Source organism: Orycteropus afer, unplaced genomic scaffold (genome assembly GCF_000298275.1).
Source record: "Orycteropus afer afer isolate SDZICR_OR568_19922 unplaced genomic scaffold, OryAfe1.0 scaffold00150, whole genome shotgun sequence".
In the NCBI taxonomy this organism is placed as follows: Eukaryota; Metazoa; Chordata; class Mammalia; order Tubulidentata; family Orycteropodidae; genus Orycteropus; species Orycteropus afer.
Genome location: NW_006921737.1, coordinates 4,438,556 through 4,466,295, shown reverse-complemented (window position 1 = coordinate 4,466,295; position 27,740 = coordinate 4,438,556).

Sequence of the window (27,740 nt, the reverse complement as noted above, 5' to 3'; positions counted from 1 at the left end):
AGACAAGTTTGTCCTGCTGTTGGAGACCTCTCATATGATGAGATTGGATGTGGTGTAATCACATCCATGTGGAATATGCTGTAAGCAGGTAATCAATTGAAGGGGAGTTGCCTTTGGGGTGTGGCCTGCTTCCAGAGTATATGGAAAGGATCTTGCATTTGTTTTATGATTAATCATCTCCAGCTCCTGAACTTGAACCAGAAGCCTGCCATGTTGCCTGATCTTGGGATTATTGCCTTCACAGCCTGTGAGTCAACAATCTGCCATTATACCTGCCAATCATATATTAGTCAGCCTCCACAGCCAGCAGCTATTTGAGTCAGGAGAATCCTCTAGCTAGCTCCAGTCAGTGGGCCTGGAAGACAGAGTTAAAGTGCAAGGTCGAGCAGCCTCCACCCAGTTCCTAGAGCCGGCATTCTGAACCTGGAATTCTAACTTAGTCTTCCCCTAGAGCCTGCACTCTAAACTTGAACTTCTGGCTTCCTAAACTATAAGAGGGAGCTCTGGTAGCATAGTGGCTAAGACACTTGCCTGCTAACCATATGGCTGGTGGTTCAAACCCACCAGCCACTCCTCGGAAGGAAGGTTAGGCAATCCTACTTCCGTAGTGATACTGCCTCGGAAACCCAAGGAGGGGTCGCTATGAGTCGGGTTTGACTCAAAGGCACCTAACAACAACAACAACAAACTATAAGAGAATGAATTTCTGTTTGTTAAAATCATCTGCTTGTGGTATTTCTGTCATAGCAGCACTACATAACTAAGACAGATGACAATCTTGGAACTCTGAGCAGAAAATGGAAGTATAAAAATTAGATCAAATACCAAATGGAAGGAAAAAAGGAATGGAAATAGCAAACTACAAGATTTATGATTTGTAGGTATCCTGTGAGGCAGTCCAGCACAGTGTGACCATCTCAAGACAAAGTGAGCAGCATTCCCAGGTAAGGAACATAGAAAGGCAATATCATAAAGTTCCCAGCAGGAATCAGAAATATCGTGGACACAAACCCAGAGTGAAGTAAGGTGAGCAGAACATGAATCAAATCTAAGGCAAAAAAGTGCAAGCAAGCAAGCAAGAGCTCCGAGCATCCAGAACATCACAGAGCAGTAAGGAAGCCAGAAAACAGCAGTGGAACTACTCAATAATAGCAGTAGGTTTTGGCATTTGGGTGTGTAGCACCTGAAGAGAGGAGATCTATGGAGTGGTGGCTGAAGCTGTCTCTGTTTGACTGCACTCTGGATGGTTCCCTCTCATTGCATTTGATCAAGTCTCTGTCTTGATTGCCTATTGCACTCATGGGGAATGCCCACCTGCCCATGCCAGTGACTCTATCCACTACACTCCCTGTCTTCTCAATTACTTCCCAGAGACTAGCAATGTGTACTCCCCCATACCTTCCACCTGAGGACTGGTGGTACAAGCCCACTTCTTACACCCCCAATCCATCCCACCTATAACAAGCAATGTGCACCTGCACTGCCACCTGGCAATGAACAGTATACACTCTTATGCAAATGGAGTACAGCCAGTGTCATTAATACTCACCATTCACACTCCCCCGCTGTCTGTTTCCCTTAGCCTCCATACACCCACCCTCCCCCATGACCTGCTTCCCTGGTAATCAGCAGTGTAAGTCATCCTCCTTTCTTCCTTCCTCAATGCCACCCACCAGGCAAATGGTAGCTATTGCCTCTGAACCACATGGCCAGCAACTGGTGGTCTGATTTCCTCCTAGCCTGGCATATAGTGGTTTGAGACCCCCTTCCCACTCAGCAAATGTGGTGCAAGTTCTCATGCAACCAATCCAGCAATCAGTAACTTGGTTCCCCACTTTGACCATCTGGTAATGGCAGCATACATCCACAGTGCCCATAACCTAATCATTGGAGAAAGTGCTTCCTGCATCCACACCCAGTGACCAGCTGGACAAGTGCATCACCTCATAAGAAACACCTGTCACATCCCTATAGAAGCTATCTGCACCTCTGCCAAATGATGAGCAGAAGATCCTAATTTCCTCATCCAACATCTGCCAGCCTGCAATGTCACATATCTCACACCCAAACAATTCCAGCAGGCCAACTGCACATGCTCTGAAATTCCTTGATCCCAAACCACCTATGGAGATGCTAATTTTTGCATGCAGAGGACCTATCCCATCTGTTTGGGTAATACTTCCTCACACAACTATGGAGATGTCCTTCCCCAACCTTTCAGAGGAATCATTAAGTGTTAGCACCAATCTGGAAGGATCTTACAGTCCCATAAGCGTTGTGGAGTAGTAACCCTGACCACCTAACAGTTGCAACATCATATCAAGGGAAAGAACCAGCTCTCCCACTTCCACTGAATCCTGTAAAGGAAGGTATAGAAGCCTAATCACAGAGGACTCACATGTGAGTATGACCTACTATACCCACTAGAAAGAGGAAATCAACTGACACCACCAAAGTCACACATAGACCAGTGCCACAAAACAACAACAAATAAAATAATGCAAAGGAAAGAAGATATTCTCAACAGGGAAGAAACAAAGCTCCTGATAGAGCAAGCAAACACCACCCCCCCCAAAAAAAAAAATCATGATAAAACAAACATACAATCAATCAATCAATATATAAATAAATTAATTAACACCTCAATATAGCAGATAGAGTAGATAATAGAAATCATATGAAGAAACAAGATAGTTAAACAAGTGAGCAAAATAAAGGGACGGAAAAATTTCCTGAGAAAGAAATGGTAATAGAACTATCTGGTAAGGAATTTAGAAGGCTTATATAAAGGCTTCTCAAAGATATCAAGGAAAACACAGAGAAAACAATGGAGAAAATCAGGAAAGCAATACAAGAACAAAATGACAAACTAACCACATGAACCATATGAAACAACAACTAGAAATTCAGAAGATTAACAATAAAATATCAGAAATAGATAACTCAATGGAAGGAAACAGAAGTAGAACTGAATCAATGGAATAAAGAATTAAGCAACCATTTTTGAATTATCTTCAGCAAAATTTTACTTGTGTGTGATATTAATGATACTGTGACAATTAGCACATTCTGTTGGATCACCTTTCTTTGGAATGGGCACAAATATTGATCTCCTCCAGTCAGTTGATCAGGTAGCTGTCTTCCAAATTTCTTGACATAAATGAGTAAGTGCCTCCAGCACTGCATCAATTTGTTGTGACATCTCAATGAGTATTCCATCAATTCCTGGAGCCTTGTTTTTCACCAATTCCTTTGGTGCAGCTTGGATTTTTCCTTCCATACCATTGGTTTTCAATCAAATGCTACCTCCTTAAATGGTTTAATGTTGTCCAATTACTTTTGGTACAATTACTCTTTGTATTCCTTCCATCTTCTTTTGATGCTTCTTGCATCATTCAATATTTTGCCCATAGAATACTTCATTATTGCAACTTGAGGCTTGAATTTTTTCTTTAGTTCTTTCGGCTTGAGAAATGCCAAGTGTGTTCTTCCCTTTTTGTACCTTTCATTATAATCCTTTACTTTTTTCAAAATCACCCATTGAAATCTTCTGTTAAACTCTTTTATTCTAGCAGTCTTCCTTTTGCTTTAGCTACTCTACATTCAAGAGCAAATTTCAAAGTCTCTTCTGACATTTATTTTTGTCTTTTCTTCCTTTCCTTCTTTTTTAAATGGCCATTTTATTTTTTCATGTATGATGTCCTTGATGTTATCCCATAACACATCTGGTCTTGGGTATTCAATGAGTCAAATGTATTCTTCAGAGAGTCTGTAAATTCAGGTAGGATATATTAAAGGTCGTATTTTGGCTGCTGTGTATTTATTTCAATTTTCTTCAGTTTCAACTTGAAGTTGAATATGTGCAATTGATTGTTCCACAGTCAGCTCTAGCCTTGTCTTGACAAATGATATTGAGCTTCTCCATCACCTCTTTCCACAGATGTAGTCAATCTGATTTCTGTGTATTCCAGGTGGTGAGGTCCACCTGTATAGCTGTCATTTATGTTGTTGAAAAAAGATATTAGCAAAAAATAAGTCATTGGTCTTTCAAAATTTTATTATGTGGTCTCCTGCATAATTTCTGTCACCAAGGCCATATTTTCCAACTACTGATGACTATCCTTTGTTTCCAACTTCACATTCCAATCATCAGTGGTTATCAATACATCTTGATTGGGTGTTTGGTAAATTTCCAACTGCAGAAACTGGTAAATATCTTCAATTTCCTTATGTTTGACTTTAGTGATTGGTGAGGAGATCTGGTAGCATAGTGCCTAAGGCACTTGACTGCTAACCAGAAGACTGGTGGTTCAAACCCACCAGCCACTCCTTGGAAGGAAGATGGGGCAATCTACTTCTGTAGTGATACTGCCTTGGAAACCCAAGGAGGGGTTGCTGTGAGTCGGGTCCGACTCCACGGCACATAACAACAACAACAGTGATTGGTGTGTACATTTGAATAATAGTAGAATTAATTGGGCTTCCTTATAGGCATATGGATATTATCCTGTCCCTGGCAGCACTATACTTCACAATAGATCTTGAAAAGTTCTTTTTGACAATGTGTACAACACCATTCCTCTTCAATTTGTAATTCCTAGCATAGTACACCATATGATTGCCTGATTCAAAATGGCCAATACTAGTCCATTTCAGCTCACTATTTCCTAGGATATCTATCTTTATGCATTCCATCTCATTTTGGACTATTTCCAGTTTTCCTAGATTCATATTTTGTACATGTTCTGATTATTAATGGATATTTGCAGCTGTTTCTCCTCATTTTGAGTCATACCCAACAGCAAATGAAGGTCCCAAAATTTTACTCCATCCATGTTATTAAAGTTGACTCTACTTTCAGGAGGCAGCTCTTCCTCAGTTGTATTTTGAATGCCTTCCAACCTGAGGGGCTCATATTCTGGCCTATATCAGACAGTGTTTCACGGCTATTCATAGAATTTTCCAGTAACACATTAGACAGTGTTTCTCTGTTGTTCACAGGTTTTCACTGGGCCTTTTTTTTTTTTTTTTTAGAAGTGAATGGCCCCACTCTTCTTCCCAATCTGTCTTCATCTGGAAGCTCCACTGAAACCTGTTTGCCACAGGTGACCATGATGGCATTTGAAATACCTGTGGCATAGCCTCTAGTCTCACAGCAAAATGCAAGGCACCGCAGTACAACAAACTGACAGATGAGTGGTAAATTATATTGCATATATAGTATATATTATAAGAAATATACTTTACCTATAATATGTATTCTTAAACTTGTCATTATATTGTATTTACATTTTCTCTGGCAGTTCCAATCAACACAATAAGAAATAGGGGGGGAAAAGAAAAACTAAAAATATTAATTAGAAAAAGGACTATTTAAAAATATTATTCATAGGCAATGAATTCTTTAACTAAAGGAAAGAGAAAAAATAAGAAAATAATTATAAATTGTGGGAAATTTAGCAATATGGTTACCATTACTATTGTCAGACATTTAAAGAAAGTCAACAGCACAGAAGACAAGAAAATTTGGAAGAGACAGTCTGAACTTCAAAGTGAAAGAATTCAGGTAATAGAAAAGTTATTTAAAGATTTTTTTTTTTTTTTTTTAATCAGAGGATTAAAACTGAAGTCCATGTTTTATTTGGATTAGTTTTAGCTCATGCCCTTAAATCTGTTATATCTCCTTAGGCATCTCTTATCCTTAATAGTTTCTCAGATGATTCTTGTTTTTTATGGCCTTAGTTTTGAAGTTTACTTGCCAGGTATTTTGTAGAAGTTCCCTCAGCTGGAATTTGCCTTTTTGTTTTTCCCCCATGATTAAACTAGTTTGATGGGTTTCTAAGAGGAACAATACAGAGGTGAAGTGCCATTCTCATCACATTATAACACGGGTACGTTGTTGTTGTTGTTGTTATGTGCCGTCGCTATGAAAATGACATCACTATTGATGCTAATTTTGATCATTTACCTGAGGTAGTATTTGTCAGGTTTCTCCACTCCATAGTTACTCTAATTCTATGCCTTTTCACACTCTAATCTGTGGAAGAGAATCATTATGCATAAGGAATGAAGTGTTACATTCTACCTACTTGACAGTGGAGTATCTATATAAATTATTTGAAAATCTTCTGCATGGTATAGTTGTATATTTTCCACTCTTTATTTATTCAGACATTTATTTATATAATTATGGACTTATGCATATATATTTTATACTTTGGGCTATACTGTAATGCTATTTTATTTTGTTGTTCAAATTGTTCCAACTTTGACCATTGGAAACTCTTTCAATTGGCTCCTGATGTGTTCCCTTTGGATATAGCCTCGTCATTGTGTGTGTGTGTTTGGCTTAATTATTATTATTATTATTATTATTATTATCAGCCCTTTAACTTAGCCAATGTCATAGATTCAGACATTTTCTAATGTGTCCTGGTTCTTTTTATTGGAGAATAATATTAGAAACCAAGATCTTGGTGCTATGTGTGCTCATTGCTACTGATGTCCCATTGCTTCTAGGTTATCCTCAGCTGACAAAACAAGAAAATATATGTCTGCATACACACATTTATACATATTTCTATATGTAACTATCTCTATGTATATTAAAGTAAATATGAGGTTTTTTACTTATATCTTTAATCCATTAAACATGGTTTACTCTAACCTCTCTCTTTGCTTATGTGTAATGTATCGTTCAGTAAAGGATCTCTGGTGGTGCAGTGCCTAAGGCATTTTCTGTTAATCAGAAGGTTAGCTGTTCAAAACCACCAGCTACTCGAGGAATGGAAGGCAGGGCAACCTACTTCTGTAAAGATTTACTGCCTTGGAAACCCAGTGAAGGTCACTATGAGTAGACCTTCCATCTTCTGCCATACATTTACTTAACTGTTTAATTCTTGTATTTATGTATAGTGATTTCAGAAATACTAACTTGTACGCCTAAGGGGGGAGAATGAATTTATCAACTACTGTAGAGTGCTATACAGAGCTCTGGTGGCGTAGTGCCTAAGGCATTTGATCACTAACCAGAAGGCTGACGGTTCAAACCTACCAGCCACTCCTCAGAAGGGAAGCTGGGAAATCAACTTCCATAGAGATACCACCTTGGAAACCCAAGGAGGGGTCGCTTGTTGTTATTATGTGCTGTCGAGTCAGACCCGATTCATAGCTGGTTTTTTGGTACAGTGCTATGTACAGATCCTTTTACTTTTAATCTTATAGAATCCACTCATTTCCAAAGTCACTTAGGTCAGCACCATTTCTCCTACCTCATTGAGCCAAGTTGTTTCATATCATACATTTGTAATTTGAGTATTTGTAAGACATTTAATTTCTATCCTGGGATCTCCTGACCTCCTAAATGATTTTTTTTTTCACTTTAGATGCAATAATATTCACTATTTGTGCTATTAAATTTTATAGCTATAAAAAATAGTTTCATATATACCCCATTATAATATCATGCAGAAAATTTTCATCACTCTAAAAATTTCCTATGCTTCAGCTATTTAATCCTATCCTCACCCAAGTCCCTTGCAACTACTGATTTAATTACTGTAGTTCTCCCTTTCAGAGACTGTAATATAGTCATATAATATGTAGCCTTTCCAGATTGGCTCCTTTCACTTAGAAACATGCATTTAAAATCCATCCATATCTTTTTGCAATGTAATAGCTCATTTCTTTATATTGCTGAATAGGTTTCCTAATGTATGTTTGTATCATAATGTGATTATCCAGTCACCTAATGAAAAATATCTTGGTTCCTTCTGGTTTTGGGGAAATATAAATAAAGCCACTAAAAATATTAAAATGTTGGTTTTGTGAGTTTAGTATATACATTAAGTCCCTGGGTTCAGAATGTCCAACTTGCAGTTATACTTGACAATGGTCTGTATAAAGCCCATTGTATTAAAATATGAGTTAAATATAATGGTTCATAATAATGAATGCACCCACTACTTTGTGACAATCATGTAAACATTACACAGCTTCAGTGTTTCCTTAGCTTGAGGAAGAACATTGCCCACCTTATTTTTAAGTTGGATCATTGTTGCAGTTAACACTGTGTTGACTGTGTAACGTTGTATTTAGCTTAAATTACCTCTTATTTACCCTTGTAACCATGTCTCTGAAATGTGAAACCAATGCAAGTGATGATGATGCATCAAAAAAAGGGAAAACAATCACCATTAAAAATTAAGTGGAAATTATAAAGCAATCAGAAAGAGGTGAAATGCCACCAGTTTTGGGGAAAGCATTTAGCTACAGTCGGTCAATGATCAGAGCAATCTTAAAGGCTAAAATAAGAATAAGAGAGCATGGGAAAGGGTCTGCTTCAGAACCAAATATGTTTATGATGAAAGAGTTAGCTGAAGCCTTTTGTCTCATTGAAGTGGTGTTGGCAGAGTTAGAGGAACAAAATCTGCATGGAGAGGTTCACTAAAGTTTACCTTATAGTTACTATGGTCCTCAGTTGCTACAAGGCCATTATGACAAGAAAATATCTGTATGAATTCCCTTTGATGCCTTTTTAAGAAATTGACTCCAGTAGTAAACTTCCCCTCTTCAGCAACAGAATCAAACCATGACTCTCTAGCACCAGGTCTATGCTTTCCAAAGCAGACCCAGGATCTTCAACAGCAGCTGTCTCTTCATCATCTTCTCCTGTATCATCTAATTATTAATATTATCATAATGTTACCTCACAAATGTTACTTACAAAATACAAGACATAGGTGGAATGAGAGTAAATGGTAACATCTATTCATGATCTTTTATTTTATTTTATTTTTTGTATCTGAACTGTTTTAAGGCTCTTTCTTTAACTTTATTTTTAGTGTCTACCTACACACATAGATACACACAGATTTTCTCTCTTTTCAGGACAGTACCAGAGGTAGTTAATTTTATTATTATTATTATTATTATTATGTACTGTATTATTATGCTTAAGATGTTATAGTGTATTTGAAAATATTTCTTAAGTGTTTTATACATATAGAAAAGTAAAATATATACTATATAAAGAACGGAGTGTGTCAGGATGTATCCTTTTACCATACTTATTCAATCTGTGTTGTTGTTGTTATTTGCCGTCGAGTCGGCCCTGACTCATAGCAACCCCTCCTTGGGTTTCCGAGGCAGTATCACTACGGAAGTAGGATTGCCCAACCTTCCTTCCGAAGAGTGGCTGGTGGGTTTGAACCGCCAGCCTTCTGGTTAGCAGTCAAGTGCCTTAGGCACTATGCTACCAGAGCTCCTTATTCAATCTGTAGGCTGAGCAAATAATTGGAGAAGCTGGGCTATGTGAAGAAGAACATGGAATCAGGATTGGAGGAAGTCATTAACAACCTGCAATATGCAGATGACACAACCTTGGTTGCTGAAAATAAAGATGACTTGAAGGACTTACTGATGAAGATTAAAGACTATAGTCTGCAGTATGGACTACACCTTAACATAAAGCAGCATCATGATAAATGGAGAAAAGATTGAAGTTGTCAAAGATTTCATATTACTTGGTCCACAATCAACACCAATGGAAGCAGCAGTCAAGAAATCAGATGACGTATTACACTGGGCAAATCTGCTGCTAAAGACCTCTTTAAATTGCTTAAGAGCAAAGATGTCTCCTTGAAGATTAAGGTGAGTCTAAGCCAAGCCATGGTGTTTTCAATTGCCTTAGATGCATGTGAAGCTGGATAATGAATAACAAAGACTGAAGAAGAGTTGATGCTTTTGAGTTGTGGTGTTGGTGAAGACTACTGAAAGTACCATGGACTGCCAGACAAACTAACAAATCTGTCCTGGAAGAAGTGCAGACAAAATGCTCTTTGGAAGCGAGAATGGCCAGACTTTGTCTCACCTACTTTGCTCATGTTTTCAGAAGGGACCATTCCCTGGAGAAGGATATCACGTTTATAAAGTGGAGAGTCATCAGAAAAGGGGAAGGCCCCCAATGAGATGGATTGATGCAGTGGATGCAACAATGGGTTCAGGTATAGCAAGGATTGTGAAGCTGGAACAGCACTGTGCAGTGCTTAGTTCATTATGCATAGGGTCGCTATGAGCTGGAGCCAACTAGAAGGCACCTAACAAAAATAACAAGACAAACATTTGACTAACTGAATTGTATGCACCTGTTCCATCTTGCAAATTTTACTTAAATACAGACTTAGAAAATGGTCTTATTCATAAAACAAGGACTGCCTATCCCTAGGAGCATAGAACTCTGTTTAGCTGTGTGAGAAACTGATGAAGGTAATCAGCAATGAATGATCGTTGATGGCTCTGCATCAACAATAGCAGTATTATCAATTTTTTTTTTTTTTTTGCCATTCTAATCGGTGTGTCATATTACATAATTGTTTTAACTTGCAATTCCCTAATGGCATATACTGTTGAACATATGTAATAATGTGTATTGACAACCTGTGTGTTTTCATTGGTGAGGTGCCTGTTCAAATCTTTTGCCCATTTTTAAATTGGGTTATTTATTTTTTTTATTGTTGAGTTGTAACTGTTCTTTGTAAGTTTGGTTAAAGGTAGAGTATCAGATAGTTGTTTTGAAAATATTTCTCATAATTTGTGGCTTGTGGCTTGTCTTTTCATTATTTTAACAGTGTTTTTCATAGAACAGATCTTTATAATTTTAATGAAGTGCAAATTTTTTTTTTTTTTTCCATAGGTAACGCTTTTATTTTCTGAAAGAAATTTTACAGTTTCACATTTTACATTTAGCTGTATGTGCCACTTTGGGTTCATATTTTGTGAGGTGAGTTCTGTGTTTAGGTTCTTCTTTTTTTTTTTTTTTTTTCCCCTTATAAACATCCAGTTGTACAATTGAATTGCCTTTACTACGTTATAAGATCAACTGACTATATTTGTGTGGTCTATTTCTGGGCTCTCTGATCTGTTTCACTGAACTATGTGTCTATTTTTCTGCAGTATTATACTTCTTGATTACTATAGTTTTATAGTAAGTCTTCAAATTGAGTACTTGAGTTCTACTTCTTTGTTCTTTTTCAATATGTTGGCTATTCTGTGTCTTTTTGACTTTCCATATAAACTTTAGAATCAGTTTGTCAATGTCTACAAAATATCTTCTTAAAATTTTGATTTAGGTTGCATTGAATTTATAGATAAAGTTGGAAAGAACTGATATCTTCACAATATTCAGTCCTTCAATCCATCTTCACAATTCCAGTCCTCCAAATATGTATTCATATATTTCAATATTCTTTGATTTTTTTCCATCAGTGTTTTGTAGTTTTCTGCACACTGATCCTGGGCATAATTTTTTTTTTTTTTTTTAGAATCATGTCTAAGGTTTTTTTTTTTTTTTTTTTTTTTAGTGCTTTTGTAAATGAGGGTGGGGGATTTTGTATTTCAAATTTCAATTGTGCATATTGGTATACAAGAAATAAGTGTTCTTCTTTCTATACATTACTAAATCCTCCAATCTTGCTGTAGTTGCTTATGAGTTCCTAAGGAATTACTTTAGATTCTTTGGGATTTTCTACAAGGAGAATCATGTCATCTGAGAATAAAGGCATTTTAATTTTCCCCTCCCAGATATGTATACCTTTTATTTCTTTTTCTTGCTGTTTTGCACTAGTTAGGACTTCCAGAATGATATTGAACAAGACTGGTAAGATAGAACACCCTTGCATACTTCCCAATTTTAGTGGTGAAGCTTCTAATCCCTCACTGTTAATTATGGGGTCAATGGTAAGATTTTTTGGGAGGAATGTTCTTTATCAGGTTAAAGAAGTTCCCTTTGATTCCTAGTTTGCTAGAAATATTTATCATGAATGGCTGTTGAATATTCTCAGTTGTAGTGTTTGGCAATTGATATGGTCATGTGATTTTCCTTCTTAGGCTATTGATAAGGTGAATGATCTTAATTGATTCTGAAACATTGAACCAGACTCGTATACCTAAGGTAGTCCCAGACCATCATAAAGTGTTGTTTTTGATTTGCTAATTTTTAAAATTTTGATAAGTATTTTTTCATCTGTGTTTATTATAGATATTGGTCTGTGGTTTTATTTGTTTCTTTTCTTCTAATGCCTCTATCTGGTTTTGGAGTTAGGTCAGTAATGACCCCTGAGAGTGAGTTAAGAATTGTTTCTTCTGCTTTTATTTTCTGGAAGAGATTGTGGAGAATTAGTATATTTCTTTGTTAAATGTCTGGTAGAATTCACTAGTGAAAACATCTGGGCTGGGTGCATTAACTTTTGGAACATTATAAATTATTAACTCACCTTCTTTATTAGATACAGGGATGCTTAGGTTTATCTATTTATCTTTTTAGGAGATTATACAGTTTGTGTCTTTCAAGGAATTGGTTCATTTCACCTAACATCAAAGTTGTGGACTTAGAATTGTTATAATAAGCTTATATCATCCTTTTACTATCCATTAGATCAATATTTTTTACTTTTCTTTAATTCATAATATCAGTAATTTGTATATCCCCTCTTATATTTCTTTAATCTTACTAGAAACTTTTATCTATTTTATTTTTCTTTATAAGGAACAGCTTTTAACTTCTTTGAACTTCTCTGTATTTTTTTCTTCCTGTTTTAATTTCATTGATTACTACTCTAATTTTATTTCTTCTACTTGATTTAGGCTTAAATTTCTCTTCTTTCTTTAGTTTACTAAATGGAAGCTTAAGTTATTGATATTTTTATTTTCTGTTTTTAAATGTATGTATTAATGCTATAAATTTCCCTGTAAGTACTGTTTTTGCTGCATCACACACAGTTTCATAAATAATATTTTCATTTTAATTCAATTGAAAATATGCTTTTAAATTTTTTTTGAGAATTATTTTTTTCACTCATGTGTTACTAAATAGTATGCTGTTTAATTTCCAAAACTTTGGGAATTTTCCACCTTTCTGATATTGATTTGTAGATTATTTCCTTTGCAACTTATAAACATATGTTGCATGATTTCTATTCTTTTACATTTGTGTGTTTTATGGCCAAGAATGTGGTACTTTTTGATGAATGTTTTATATAAGCTTGAGAAGAATGTGTACTCTGCTGTTTTTGGATAGAGTGTTTAATAAATATCAGATCAAGTTGATTTATAATACTGTTTAGATCATCCATACTATTTCTGAATTTTTACCTAGTTTATCTAGGTTTTCTCTATTTCTCCTTGCAGTTCTATCAATTTTTGCCTCATATTATAACATGATACTGTTAGGTGTATAAACATTTTGCTATCTCTTCTTACAGAACTCACCTCTTTATCATTGTGTATGTCCCTCTTAATCTGTGCCTGTGATAATTTTCTGGCTTGAAGTCTGCTTTGTATGAAATTAATATAACTATTTTTTTTGATTAGTATCGCATTAGCATTGTATGTTCCTTCACTTTTAACTTATATGATTTTTTTAAACTTTTTTTAAAAAATTAGGTGAGACTTTCCAGAGCAAATTGGTTCTCTACTCAACAATTCATATGCATTTTGTGTTGTGACATTAATTTACAATCCCTACAAAGTAACAACACTCTTCCCACTTCCTTTCTCTGTTTCCCTATTCCATTTGTCCTCCTTTCCTATCTCTTCCTACCTTCTGAGCTTTGTGCCTGGGCTAATGCTGCCCTTTTGATCTCATATGGTTGATTGGTCTAAGCAGTGTGTACCTCCCTGGTGTTATTAGCCACCTTATAGGCCTGTCTATTGTTTGACAGAAGTTCAGCCATATGCATGAGTTCAGTTCCAGGCCTAAAGATGACCACAGGACATAGTCTCAGGGGTTCCAACAGTCTCTACCAGACCAGTAAGCCTGCTCTTTTTGTAATTTTGAGATTTGTTCCATATTTTTCTCCCAGTCTATCCAGGACCTTCTATTGTGATCCCTTTCAGAGCAGTCAGCAGTAATAGCCAAGCACCATCTAGTTTTCAGGGTGATGGAGGTTGGGGTTTGCATAGTCCATTGGTCTTTTCGACTAATGGTTTCCTTGTGTCTTTGATTTTCTTTAGTCTTCTTTGGTTTGGATGGGGGAGGGACCAACAGTTGCACCTTACATGGCTGCTCACAAGCTTTTAAGACCTGAGGCACTACTAACCAAAGTTGGATGTAGAACATTGTACTTGTGGGCTATATTATACAAATTAACCTTGATTTCCCTGCAGACTATTTCCCCCGACCCACAACTCATTCCTTCTAAGTGTTTTGTTTTGGTTAAGAAGTTTTGATAACTTTGCCCCATGCATGATCTTCTGTATTCTTGAACATATTTGCATCTCATATAAATACATATATAGAAATATTCTTTGTCAAACTTATTTTTGTTCATTTTGTAGTTCCATTCACCTTCTCATACCTATTCAGCCTGTGTGTATATAAATTATAGACAATATATAATGGAATTTAATTTATATCAATGCTTACAAAACACTATTTTTATATGGTATCTTTAGATCATGTGCATTTCAAGTGATTATTGATATGTTTGTTACTCTTTTCTACTTATTATATTTGCTTTTTTTTTTTTCTCTTTCTTTCTGCTTTCTCTTGTTTTAATTAAGCATTTTATATGACCACATTTTACTTCTTCTCTTAGTATATCAATTATATGTCCTTTTTCTGTTTAGTAGCTGTACTAGAACTTACAAATATATTTTAAATTAATCTAAGTCTACTTTCAAATAACACTGTTTTGTTTCATGTTAGTGAATGTGATTTATAACAGATTATTCCCAAACACTTTCTACAATCCCTTGTTACATTATTGTCATTCATTAACTTATACATGTGATCTGCTCACCCAACAAATTATTATTTTAGACAAATAGCTATCTTTAGGTTAATTCAAATATTGTATTTTTTATAAATTGAAGTATTGTGGCAAACTTGTATCAAGCAAGTCTATTGACAACAGCATGTGCTCATTTCATATCTCTGTGTCACAATTGGGTAATTCTCACAATATTTCAAAATTTTCACATTACTATTGCACACTTAATAGACCACAGTATAGTGTAAACATAAGTTCTTAACTTAATTGCCTCATGAGGAACCTGTACATAGACCAAGAGGTGGTTGTTCAAACAGGACAAGGGAATACTGCATGGTTTAAAATCAAGAAGGGAGTGCATCAAGTTGTATCCTTTCATCATAGTTATTCAATCTGTATGCTGAGCAAATAATCCTAGAAGCTGGACTATATGAAGACGAACATGACACTAGGATTGAAGGAAGAATAATTAACAACTTGCGATATGCTGACAACACAACTTTGCTTGCTGAAAATAAGGATGACTTGAAGCATTTACTGATGAAGATTGAAGACTACAGTCTGCAGTATGGATTACACCTCAACACAAAGAAAACAAAAATCCTCACAACTAAACCAATAAACAGCATCACGATAAATGGAGAAAAGACAGAAGTTGTCAAAGCTTCATATTACTTAGTTCTACCATCAACACCAATGGAAGGAGCAGTCAAGATATCAGATGATATATACCACTGGGCAAATTGGCTACAAAAGACCTCTTTCAAGTACTGAAGGGCAAAGATGTCTCCTTAAGGACGAAAGTGTGCCTGACACAAGCCATGGCATTTTCAATTGCCTTATATGCATGTGAGAGCTGGACAATGAATAAGAAAGATCACATTAGAGTCAATGCTTTTGAGTTGTGGTGCTGGAGAAGAATGCTTAAAATACCATGGACTGCTAAAAGAACTAACAAGTCTGTCATGGAAGAAGTGCAGCAGGAATGCTCCTTGGAAGCAAGAATGGCCAGACTTCTTCTCACCAGAGACCATTCCCTGGAGAAGGATATCATGCTTGGTAAAGTGGAAGGTCAGTGGAAGAGGGGAAGGCCCTCAAGAAGATAGATTGTCAGTGGCTACAACGATGGGTTCAGGAATAGCAAGGATCATGGAGCTGGCACAAGACTGGGTGGTGTTTCATTCTGCTGTGCATAGATTGGGTTGCTATGAGTTGGAGATGATGGCACCTAACAACAACAATGCAAAATTCTGACTTATATGATTTTCCTGTTAACTGACTTATATGATTTTCCTGTTAATGTCTTTTAATGCTTCTTTTAGGACAGAACTGTCCACAAATAATTCCATCAGTTTTTGTATGCCCAAATAGGTCTTTATTTCATTTTCAGTTTTGAAGGATGATTTCACTGTATATAATTCTAGGTTACTGGACTTTTTCTTTCAGTGCTCTAAATATTTTGTCTCCACTCTCTTCTTGCTTGCTTGATTCTAACAAGAAGTCTGCTGTAATTCTTATTCCTCATACTCTATAGGTGAGGTGTTTTTTTTTTTTTTTTTTCCCTTCTTTTTCTCTCTTGTAGAGTTTTTACTCTTTTGTATTTGCAATTTAAATATTATATACAAGGATCCCCTGCTTTTTGAAAGTTTGCTTTATGCTACTTTGCATTTATTAAAGACCTACATTAGTACCTGTTTTCACTTACCTAAAAATATCCAGAGGATTTTTGCTTTTATGGAAAAAGCATAACTAGTATTGAACCTTTGTTTTGCAATGAACTGTTAAAGAGATAGTATGCACTTCAAGCAATTCCTTCCTTAGGAATAGCACTGTATGTGTATTAGTTCTACTTTATATAGGCTGTGTATTTATCATGTTATTCTGCTTTTACTACAGGCAGACCTTGTTTTATTGAACTTCACTGTATTGCACTTCACAAATATTGCATTTTTTTATAAATTGAGGTATTGTGACAAACTTGTGTCAAGCAAGTCTATTGGCCACATCATGTCCTCACTTCATGTCTCTGTGCCACATTTGGTTAATTTTCACCATATTTTAAAATTTTCACATTACTATTGCACACTTAATAGGTTACAGTATAGTATAAATGTAACTTTTATGTGCACTGGGAAAACAAGACACAACAAAAATGTGTGACTTGCTTTATTGTGATATTTACTTTATTTTGGTGGTCAGGATATATATAATATATCCATGGTATATATGTGTTCTGGCTACCTAGTACCACTCTGTCAGGAATATACCAAAAATGGGATGGCTTAAACAAACAGTTTGTTCTTACAATTTGGAGGCTTTAAGTCCAAGTTCAAAGTGCCAGGCTCTAGGGGCTGGGTGAAAGCCCCTCAGCCTTGGGCTTTAGCTCTGCCTCCAGCTCCTGGCCCACTGAAGTTAGAGGCTTTTCTTCACTCAGACAGCTGCTGGCTGCTGAGGCTGCCAAGCCCAACATTGACAAGTAAAAAGGCACAGTCCTGATGTTACCAAACCACATGGCAGGCCATTACTTAAGTTCATTGTAAGTCCCAAGGTTAGCAGAGTATAGCAGGCTGCTGAGCAATGACACAGCTACATGCAGGTTCCAAGTATCCCATAGACTAGAGACCATTCCAAAGGCTTCTCCTTATATACAGGAAGCAGACCACATCCCAAAGGCAGCTATGCAGCTGCTTGTGGTAGATCCCACCATGGAGTTGATTGCCAGTCTCATCATGGGGAATAACTACCATCAGCTTCCCAGCCACTCAACCAGGCCCAGCCAAGTTGACAAACAAACATAACTACCACAATATGTTAGTGCTATTTTAGTTTTGTTTGTTATTTGTGATGATTTTGTAGGTATGGGAGCACTTGAAATTTTTTCCCCTTATATGTTAATGGTAATTGCTTCTTTGCTTTTCAGTATTTCAGCTTACAAAAGATTTCATAGAAATACTCTATTTTCATATAGTGAGGGAAAGTTGTATCTAGGAGTTTCTGTATGTTTGGTATTTATCTTGCTTTTTTTTTTTTTCCCTCTGTGCTTCCTGAATCTGTGGTTCAGTATCTGTCATTAACTTTGGAAAATTCTCAGACATTATTAGTTCATTTTTTTTTTCAGTAGCCCATCATCTTCTGATATTCCCATTATGCATATGTTACACCTTTAAAATTGTCTCATAGCTCCTAGAATGCCTGTGACTGTGTGTTTTTTATATTTATCTTTGAATTTCTGTTTGAAATATTTTTATTGATTAATTTTCAAGTTTTGGTTCTTTCTTGGACTTGTTCTAGTCTACTAATTCACCCATAAAAGGCATTTTTTATTTCTGTTAGTGTTTTCTTTCCACCATTCCTTTTTATATTTTCTCAAGATCCACCTCTCTCCTTACATCATCTATTTGTTCTTACATGTTTCTCACTCTCACATTAGTCCATAGTCAACTTTTAGCAATTAATCAAAATTGCTACTTAAGTATTTGTAGCAAGGATCCTCAATACCTCTGCCAGATTCAATAATCCCCTAGGAGGACACATATTGTCATACTCATAGCTATGATTTATGTCTATAAGATACAAAGCAAAATAAGCAAAGGGCGAAGTCCAGAGGAAACAGGCTTAATCTTGCCAGAATCTTCTTTTCCTGTTTTTAAGATGGTAGTGATGACTTCCAGGTTCCTAATATGTCAAAGCTGAAATTGTAAATTGCAAGGAGCAATGTTAACATCATAAATTCTCTTTTGGAAAAGTTCTTACATGAACCTAGTAGTGTTTGTGGTCAATAGCATACAAAATATCTTTAAAACTTCCTATGGGAAAAAGAAAAAAAATAAAGAATGACCAGGTAATATGTGGGAATGTGTGCAAGTCTTAATGCATGACCAAATAGCAATACCCATCAACTCTATTTTTTTTTCTTTTATTATTTTACTGTGGTTTATTTTGGGTTCAGATTTACACAGAATATTAGGTTCTCCTTCAATAATTTTTACATATATTATTACTTGCCATTGGTTACAATTCTTACAAGGTTTCAGGATTTTCCTTATTTCTATTCTGTTTGTTCTGTTTCCATTAATCTAACTTCCCTTCCTCTCCTTGCCTTCTCATCTCTGCTTTTGGGTAACTGTACACCATTTTATTCATACAGTTCATTATTTAAGAAAGCATATTATTTATAGGTGATATTGTTTATTTTATAAGTCAATCAACTATTTGGCTGAAAGATGACCTGCAGAAATACCTACAATTCTAAGTTCAAAGGGTATTTTAGTGTGATAGACTCAGGCTTTTCTAGTCTCTATAGGTTAGTAGGTCTGGTCATTGTTTTAGAAATTTCAGTTATATTCCATAATTTTCTCACATTCTGTCCAGGATGTATTGTGTCCCTGTTCCATACAGTTAATAGTGGTAGTCAAACACTATCTAGTTCTGGTCTCAGTTTAGAAGAGGCTGTGATTTTGTGGGTATTTGTTTCATTGACTTGTTTCCTCTTTGAATCTGATTTTCTTCATTTTCTCTTGCTTCATATGAGTAAAGTAAAACAGTTGTATCTTAGATGATCACTCACAAGTCTTTCAACTCCAGCTGACTGTCAATAAAATTGGATTTAGAACATTATCTTTGTGAACTATTTTATGTCAATTGACTAAGTTATCCACTGAGACTATGGTCCTATGCCTTTTGACCCAGTAAACTAATCCTGTGAGTTCTTTGGATCTGCCCAGGAAGTCTCTGTAACTGTTCCTTCTACGTGGCTTGTTATGTATGTGGATATATATGTAGGAGACAGAAATTTGTGTAACATGTGCTGACAGATACACCTATACATGTACATGCATTTAGTCACATATGCCTTCTTATATATATGTGTGGTGGTGTAGTGCTTAAGGCATTTATCTGCTAACAAGTAGGCTGGTAATTCAAACTCAGTAGCTACTCCACAGAAGGAAGAAGACTGGGAAATCTACTTCCATAAAGATTTACCACCTCAGAAACTCAAAAGGGTCACTATGAGTCAGAATTGACTCAATGGCAGTGAATTTGGTTTGGTTTAAATGTGTATATATAAATATAAATATAAATATAAATATAAATATAAATATAAATATATATAAATAAATAAATAAATATATATATATATATATATACATCTGTACATGCATATGCATGCTCTCACATAATGCCTTCCCATATATATATCTCCATACCTACCTATGTAACCACACACATATTTTTTAGTTTTTGTTACTGTTATTGCAAAATTGTATATGTCATAGCACTTACCCAAGTTGTCCCTTTGTTCTCATGTCTTTCTAATTGTCCTTAAATAACTTGACCTTGGTCAAGTTGTGTTGTCTTCACTTGTATTTGAGATTGCCTCTCTCATCACCAAAAGTAAAAACTGTCTACTATTTAGAAAGTGAATCCCTCTCTCTCTCTTTCCCACCCCTGGTAAGCATCCACAAATTTTGCTTTCTGTATGTATATCTATTCTTGCCTTTTTATAATAGTGAGAGCATATAATATTTGTATTTTTGTGATTGATTTATTTTACACAGCATAATGTCTTCAAAATTCATTTGTTATGTGTTTTGTGGCCTCCTCATTACTCTTCATAATTGCATAGTATCTCATTTTATGCATATATTCTGATTTGCTACTTGTTTATCCATTCATCTGTTGGTGAGAGCTTAAGTTGCTTCCTTTTTTTTTTTTCTGTTTTGAATAATGCTCCAATGAACTTAGGTGTGTGCATTTGTTTATTCATGTCTCTGCTCTTATATTTCTAGGATATATACCTGGGAGTAGGACTGCTAGATCGTAAACTATTTCTAGTTTTTTGAGGAAGCACCATACTGTTTTTCATTGTGGTTATACCATTTTACAATCCCACCAGCAACGTATAGGGGTCCAACACCCACATAACTTCACAAGCATTTCTTGTTTTCTGTTTTTTTGATGACTGCCATTTTTGCAGGTGTAATTTTGATTTGCATTTCTGTAATTTAAGTTTTGATTTGCATCTCTCTTATGACTAATGATCATGAGCAACTTTTCATGTATTTGTTGTCTGCCTGAATATCCTCTTGGTAAAGTGTCTGTTTATGTCCTTTATTCATTTTTTTTAATTGGACTGTTTGTCTTTTCATTGTTGAGTTGTTAAGGTTTTCTATATATTTTAGGGATTAGACCCTTGTCAGATATGTCATTGCCAAATATCATTCTCTTGCCACCCTTTTGGTAAGGTATTTCAAAGAGCATTAGTATTTAATTTTTATGAGGTCCCAGCTATCTAAATGATCTATTGTTAGTTTAGATTGATTGATTATTTATGTTGAAAATTTGGTAGCCTAGTTATGACCCTATGTTATCTTCCAGGAACTTTATAGTTTTAGCTTTAACATTTAGGTCTTTGAACAATTTTGAGTTTTTTTTTTTGTGCATCATATCAGTTATGGATCTTGATTAATTTTTTGTACATATTAATATTCAGTTTTGCCAGCAACATCCGTAAAACATTTGTTTTGTTCGCATTGAATAGACTCTAACCCTTTGTCAAAGATCAACTTTTCATAAATGGATGGATTTATTTCTGGGTTCTCAATTCTATTCCATTGGTCTGTGTGTTGGTCATTGAACCAGTACCAGCCTGTTTGGATTACTGTGGTTGTACAGTAAGTTTTGAGACTCAGAAGTGTGGGGCACTCTGCTTTATTATTTTTCTTCAATAACTCTTTAGTTATTTGGGGCCTCTTTCCTTTCCATATAAAGTTGGAGATCAGTTTTTCCATTTCATTAAAGAATGTTCTTGAAATCTGAATCGACTGAACTATATTTATAGATAGCTTTTAGTAGTATTAACATTTTTCACAATGTTATGCCTTCTGATCAATAAGCATGGAATGTTTTTCCATTTATGTAGATCTCTTTCAGTTTCTGCATTGTTTTATACATTTCCTCATATAAGTCTTTTAAGCCTCTGGTTAGGTTCATTCCTCAGTTTTTTATCCTTTTGGGAGCTATTGTAAATGTATTTGTTTCTTGATTTGCTTTTCGGAGTCCTTATTAGTGTAGAGGAACCCAATTGATTTTGTGTGTGTTGATCTTGTACCCTGCCACTTTACTGAATCCATTAGTTCTGATAACTTTCTTATGAAGTCTCTAGAATTTTCTGTCTATAGCATCCTATCACCTGCAAATAAGGATGATTTTACCTCTTCCTTCACAATTTGGATACCCTTTTGTATTAGATTTAATTATATTCATATGTGTGTTGTGTGTGTGTGTATCGTAATGACTAAACTCCATGCCTGTGCTTGTAATCCCATTAGGGAGTAGGTTTTCTTTGCTACGTTAATAAGGCAGGATTAGTTTAGGGTATATTGAGTCAATCTCTTGAGATATAAAAGAGACTAAACAAGCAAGCAGAAGATAGGTAGGGTAAGACAGATGCCAGGACACATGGAGATTTCCAAGGAACCAGAAAGCAGAAGCTGATGAGACAAAGACCTTCCTCCAGAGCCAGCAGAGATTTCCCCTTAAGCTTGCCCTCTGAATTAAAAATTCTAGCCTCCTAAACTGTAAGAAAATAAATTCTGTTGTTAAAACCATCCACTTGTGATATTTCTGTTATAGCAGCATTACATAACGATAGCAACACTACATACTGAGAATACGGTGCTTCTCTAACAAATACCTAAAATGTTGAAGTAGTTTGAAATTGGTTAATGGGTTGAGGCTAGAAGAATTTTAAAGTGCTTAATAGGAAGTTTGGGCAATCTACTTCTGCAGTAATACTGCCTAGGAATCCCAAGGAAGGGTCACTATGAGTTGGATCCGACTCAATGGCAGTGAGCTTGTTTTTTTGGTTTTGTAATAATAAAAGCCTAGATTGCATTGAAGAGACTGTTGGTGAAATTATGGATATCAAAGGCAATTTTGATGAGGGCTCAGAAGGAAGTGAGGAGAGCAGTAAACCAGAGAAATGGCAGCAACAGGACCAGGACACCAGTGCAATGTGTTACATGAGCTGGCCTACAGAACAAGAGAGATGAACACCTTTGTGCAGGAGGCATGCCTTCAGGAACTGGTCAGTGGAGCTAGGCTTACCAACCCATGGATCGAGAGAGAGAGAGATGAGTGCTTTTAGACCAAATCTTATTGGGGGAATGGTAAGCCTCTGGAAACTTATCAATGGAGCTAAAGAACTTTGTAAAACTTGCCCAAGCAGGGCAGAATCCAGGCCAGCCAAAGAGGCCCAAGGGGAGGAGGGATCAAGAGAACAAGGAACCAGGAAAAGAAGCTGAAGAGACAAGGACTTTCCTTGAGTGCTGACTGAGAGAGAAAGCTTTCCCCTAGAGGGGCACACTGAATTTAGATGGTGACAAATACATTTGTTAAAGCAAAAAAAAAAAAAAAAGGGAGAGAGAGAATTGAAAGCTACAAAGTACCTATTATCTCAGAGAATACATATGTTGCCAGTAAAAACATATTGCTAGAAATATGAATGTTAAATGTGCTTTTGGTAAGGCTTTAAAAAAAATGATGGACATGGATTGGAAAATGGAGGAAAGGCAATTCTTGTTATTCAGTGACAAAGAACTTACCTCAATTTTGTTCAAATGTTTGCTGGAAGATAGAATTATTTATGGTCTTGAATATCTGGCTGATGAAATTTTTAAGCAAAATCTTAAAGGGGCCATGTGGTTTATTATTGTCCCTTATAGAAAAATGCAAGAGGAAAAAGATGGACTTAAAAATGAACATAAATATTTGGAAAATTCCGTTGTACAAACTAAAGACCTATGTCCTAGGATATTTAACAAGGATGTGGCTACACAATATTTTGTTAAAGAGATTAGGCCTGTGACTGATGGCTATAACTAACTACCACAGCCAAAAACCCATTAACTTAGACAGAAGGGGCCAGAGAAAGGATGAAAGGGAACAAAACTATAGGCCTCTTGGAATCATACAGGCAGGAAACAGGCCAAAGGAACTGTATATGCTGTCCTCTAAGAAAAGAAAAGGACTAACCCTGGAAGAGTTCAGGGATCATCAGGAATATTGGAAGGAGCACAGGAGGCAGGGACTTCTTAGCTTCCAAAAGTATGGCCATTGTCTCCTGGATCTCAAAGGATGTGGCTATAACCTCTCAGGTTTCAGAGTTATGCCTTTGCCAATTTGGTTCCAGAGTGTGGGGCTGCCATTCATAAGTGCCAGGGGTATGAGGCCATACCTCAAAGCTGAGGCAGCAAGGCTGCCATGCTCAAGTGGCATAAGAATGAGGACTTCTGGGGATGAGGATTCAGGTTATCATTCTAATGGACTAGAAGAATGAGCTCACCAAGGATGAGGGAGCAGACCTGCCATCCCATTGGACTTGGTAGAGAGAGCTGAATCCTAGGGCTAAAAGGTCTCTACCTAAAATCTGGAAAGCATGAACAACACACAGTTTGGAGGGTAACACCAACAGAAGATTATTTTCAAGTCTTAAAACTAATGAAAATTGTTCTGCTAGGTTTTGGACTTGCTTGATGCCTGTTATCCCTTCTTCCTCTCTAATTTCTCCCATTTGTAATGGAAGTGTGTGTATTGTGAATGTCCACCACATTGCTTTGGAAACAGATAACTATTATTTCAGATTTCATAGGTTCATAGATGAAGAGAAATTTTGCCCCAGGATACACCCAAAGTCTCACCCATATTTGATTTGTATGATTCAGAAGATGGGATTTTGAGATTTGGAGTTGCTTTAAGACTTTTGATATGATGTGATGGGGTGAATGAGTTTTGCATGTCACATGGACATGAATCTTCAGGGGCCAGAGTGTGGAATGTTATGGATTGGATTATACCTCCCCCAAACATGTCTTGCAAATCCTAATCTTTATGCCTGTCATTATTATCTCATTTGAGAGAGTTGTATTTGTTATGTTAATGAACAAGATTAGTGTAGGATGTATTGTCAGTCAATCTCTTCTGAGATATAGAAGAGCTTAAAAGGTGAGCAAAGGAGAAATAGGGTAGGTAGTTGTCAAGGCACATGGAAATCTCCAAGGAACTAGGAAGCAGAAGCTGAAGAGACAAGGACTTTTCTCTAGATTTGAGAGAGAGAGATGAAGAGTTTCTCTAGAGTCGGTGCTCTGAATTCAAACTTGTAGCCCCCGAATCTGTGAGAAAATAAATTTCTGTCTGTGGTATTTCTGTTATAGCAGCACTAGATAACTAAGACATCTTTGTTTCTTTTTCTTGCCTTATTGCGTCAGTTAGGACATTCAGTGGGAACTCTGGTGGCATAGTGCCTAAGGCATTTGACTGCTAACCAGAAGGCTAGTGGTTCAAACCCACCAGCCACTCCTGAGAAGGAAGACTGGGCAATCTACTTATGTAGGAATATTGCCTCAGAAACTCAAGGAGGAATTGCTCTGAATCAGGACCAACTTAATGGCCTTGAGTTTAGGTTTTAGGACTTCCAGTACAATATTGAATAGAAGTGGTGATAAAGGGTATTCTTGTCTCATTCATGTTCTCAAAGTCAACGTTCTCAATCTTTCTCTATTAAGAATAATTTTGGCTCTTGGTTTTGCATATATGCTGGTAATTATGTTGAGGAATTTTCCTACTATGCCTATTTTGCTGAGATTATTTTATCAGGAGAGGGTGTTGGATTTTATCAAATGTCTTTTCTGTTTTCAATAAATCACTGTGTGACTTTTTTCTTCTATTTTATATATTCATTGAATTATGTTGATTTTATTTATTTATTTATTTTAAATTTGACCCTATCTTACATCCCTTGTGTGAATAACAACTGCTCATGATGATCTTTTTTTTTATATATACTGTTGAACTCTGTTGGCTAGAATTTTGTTGATAATTTTTGTGCCTATATTCACGTGAGATATTAGTCTTTAATTTCATTTTTAGATGTGTGTCTTTGTTTTGCTTTGGTATAAGGATTATGCTGAAAAGAATTAAGGAGCAATTTTTCCTTTTCTACGCTCTGAGGTATTTTGAGCATAATTGATATTAATTCTCTGAATATTTGGTAGAACTTTCCAGTGAAACCATCTGAGCCAGGGCTTTTTATTGTTAGGGGTGTTTACATATATATGGATATGTATGTATATAATCTTTATTTTCTTCTTTAGTTATGAGTCTATTTAGGTTTTCTGCCTCTCTGCTTGTTTAGTTTATGTGACAGTGTGTTTCTAGAAATTTCTCCATTTCTTCTAGATTTTAAAATTTGTTTTACTATAACTTTTCTTAATTTTCTGTTATGGTCCTTTATATCTCAGCTGGTTCTATTGTAATGTCATGCATCTCATTTCTTACTTTGTTTATTTGCATATTCTCATTTTTTTCTTTTGTAATTTGGCCAGTAGTTTCTCAGTTTTATTGATCCTTTCATAGAACCATTTCTAGTCTTATTATTTCCATTGTTTTTCTGTTTTCTACTTCATTTATTTTAGTTCTTATTTTCATATTCCTTTTGCTAGTGACTGTAAAATTCTTTTAACACATCTTTCTATTTGCTTGAGTTGTAGAGTTAAGCTATTGATTTCAGTCCTGTCTTCTTTTTTGATAAATAAATTCTTTGCTATAAATTCTCCTCTGAGCACTGTTTTTGCTGTGTCCCAATGATTTTGATAGGTTGTATTTCATCCCTTTTTGATTATAACATTAGGTTTTTTTCTTTTTTAGTTTCTTTTTTAAATTATTTTACCACTAAATGGTTTTCAAATAAAGTATTATTCAGTTTCCATGTATTTATTGTTTTTCCTTGTTCTTTGTTATTGATCTCTTGTTTTTTAATGTTAGGATCATAGAAGGTGCTTTGTATTATTTCTATACTTTTTAAAATTTATTGAAGCTTGCTTTGTGGCCTAAAATATAGTTTACTATGGAGAATGATGTATATGTTGAGGAAGAATGTGTAATGTGCTGCTTTTGGAAGGTGTGTTCTCTATATGTCTATGAGGTAGAGTTGGTTGATTTTATTATTTAGATCTTCTGTAACTTTGCTGAGTTTCTTTATAGTTCTGTCCATCATCAAAAGTGCTGCGTTAAAGTTTCTTACACATACTAGAATTGTCTCTCTCAGTTTTCAGTTCTATTAAGTTTATTTTGGGAGCTCTGGTAGCATAGTGGCTAAGGCACTTGACTGCTAACCAGAAGGCTGGCGGTTCAAACCCACCAGCCACTCCTCGGAAGGAAGGTTGGGCAATCCTACTTCCGTAGTGATACTGCCTCGGAAACCCAAGGAGGGGTCGCTATGAGTCAGGGCTGACTCGACGGCACATAACAACAACAACAACAAGTTTATTTTATGTATTTTGGAGCTCTGTCTCTGGCTGCATGATTCTTTATCATTATGTCCTTTTGGTAGATTGACCCATTACTATGAAATGCACCCATATCTTCTTTGTCTGATATGGATTTTGACTCACAGTTTATTTTACCAGGGATTATTATTGCTATTCCTGATCTTTTTTGTTGCTGTTCACTTGATATATATGTATTCCATCCTAAGATTTTTAATCTACTTGTGTCTTTGTGTTAAAGTGTATATCTTGTCAGCAAGATATTGATGGGTCATTTTTTTTTTTTAAGCAATTTTGTCACTCTCTTGACTAGTGCATTTAAACTATTTTTATTCAATGTGATTACCAATGACTTTAGCAATAGCTATGGATTTACTGCTATCATTTTGTTATGCTTTGTTTTTTTTTTTTTTTTTGGTTAACACTTTCTTCGTTGGGGTTAATTTTCTGTGCTGAGTTCATTGTTATATCCTTTGTTGTTGCTGACTTTTTGTTTACTGAGTCTTTCTTTATTTTGATAAGAACCAAAAAAAAAAAAAAAAAAGTACAAACTCACCACCATCAAATGGGATCCAACTCATACAGAGTCCTCCTTGGGTTTCCAAGGTGGTATCACTACAGAAGTAGATTGTCCAATCTTCCTTCC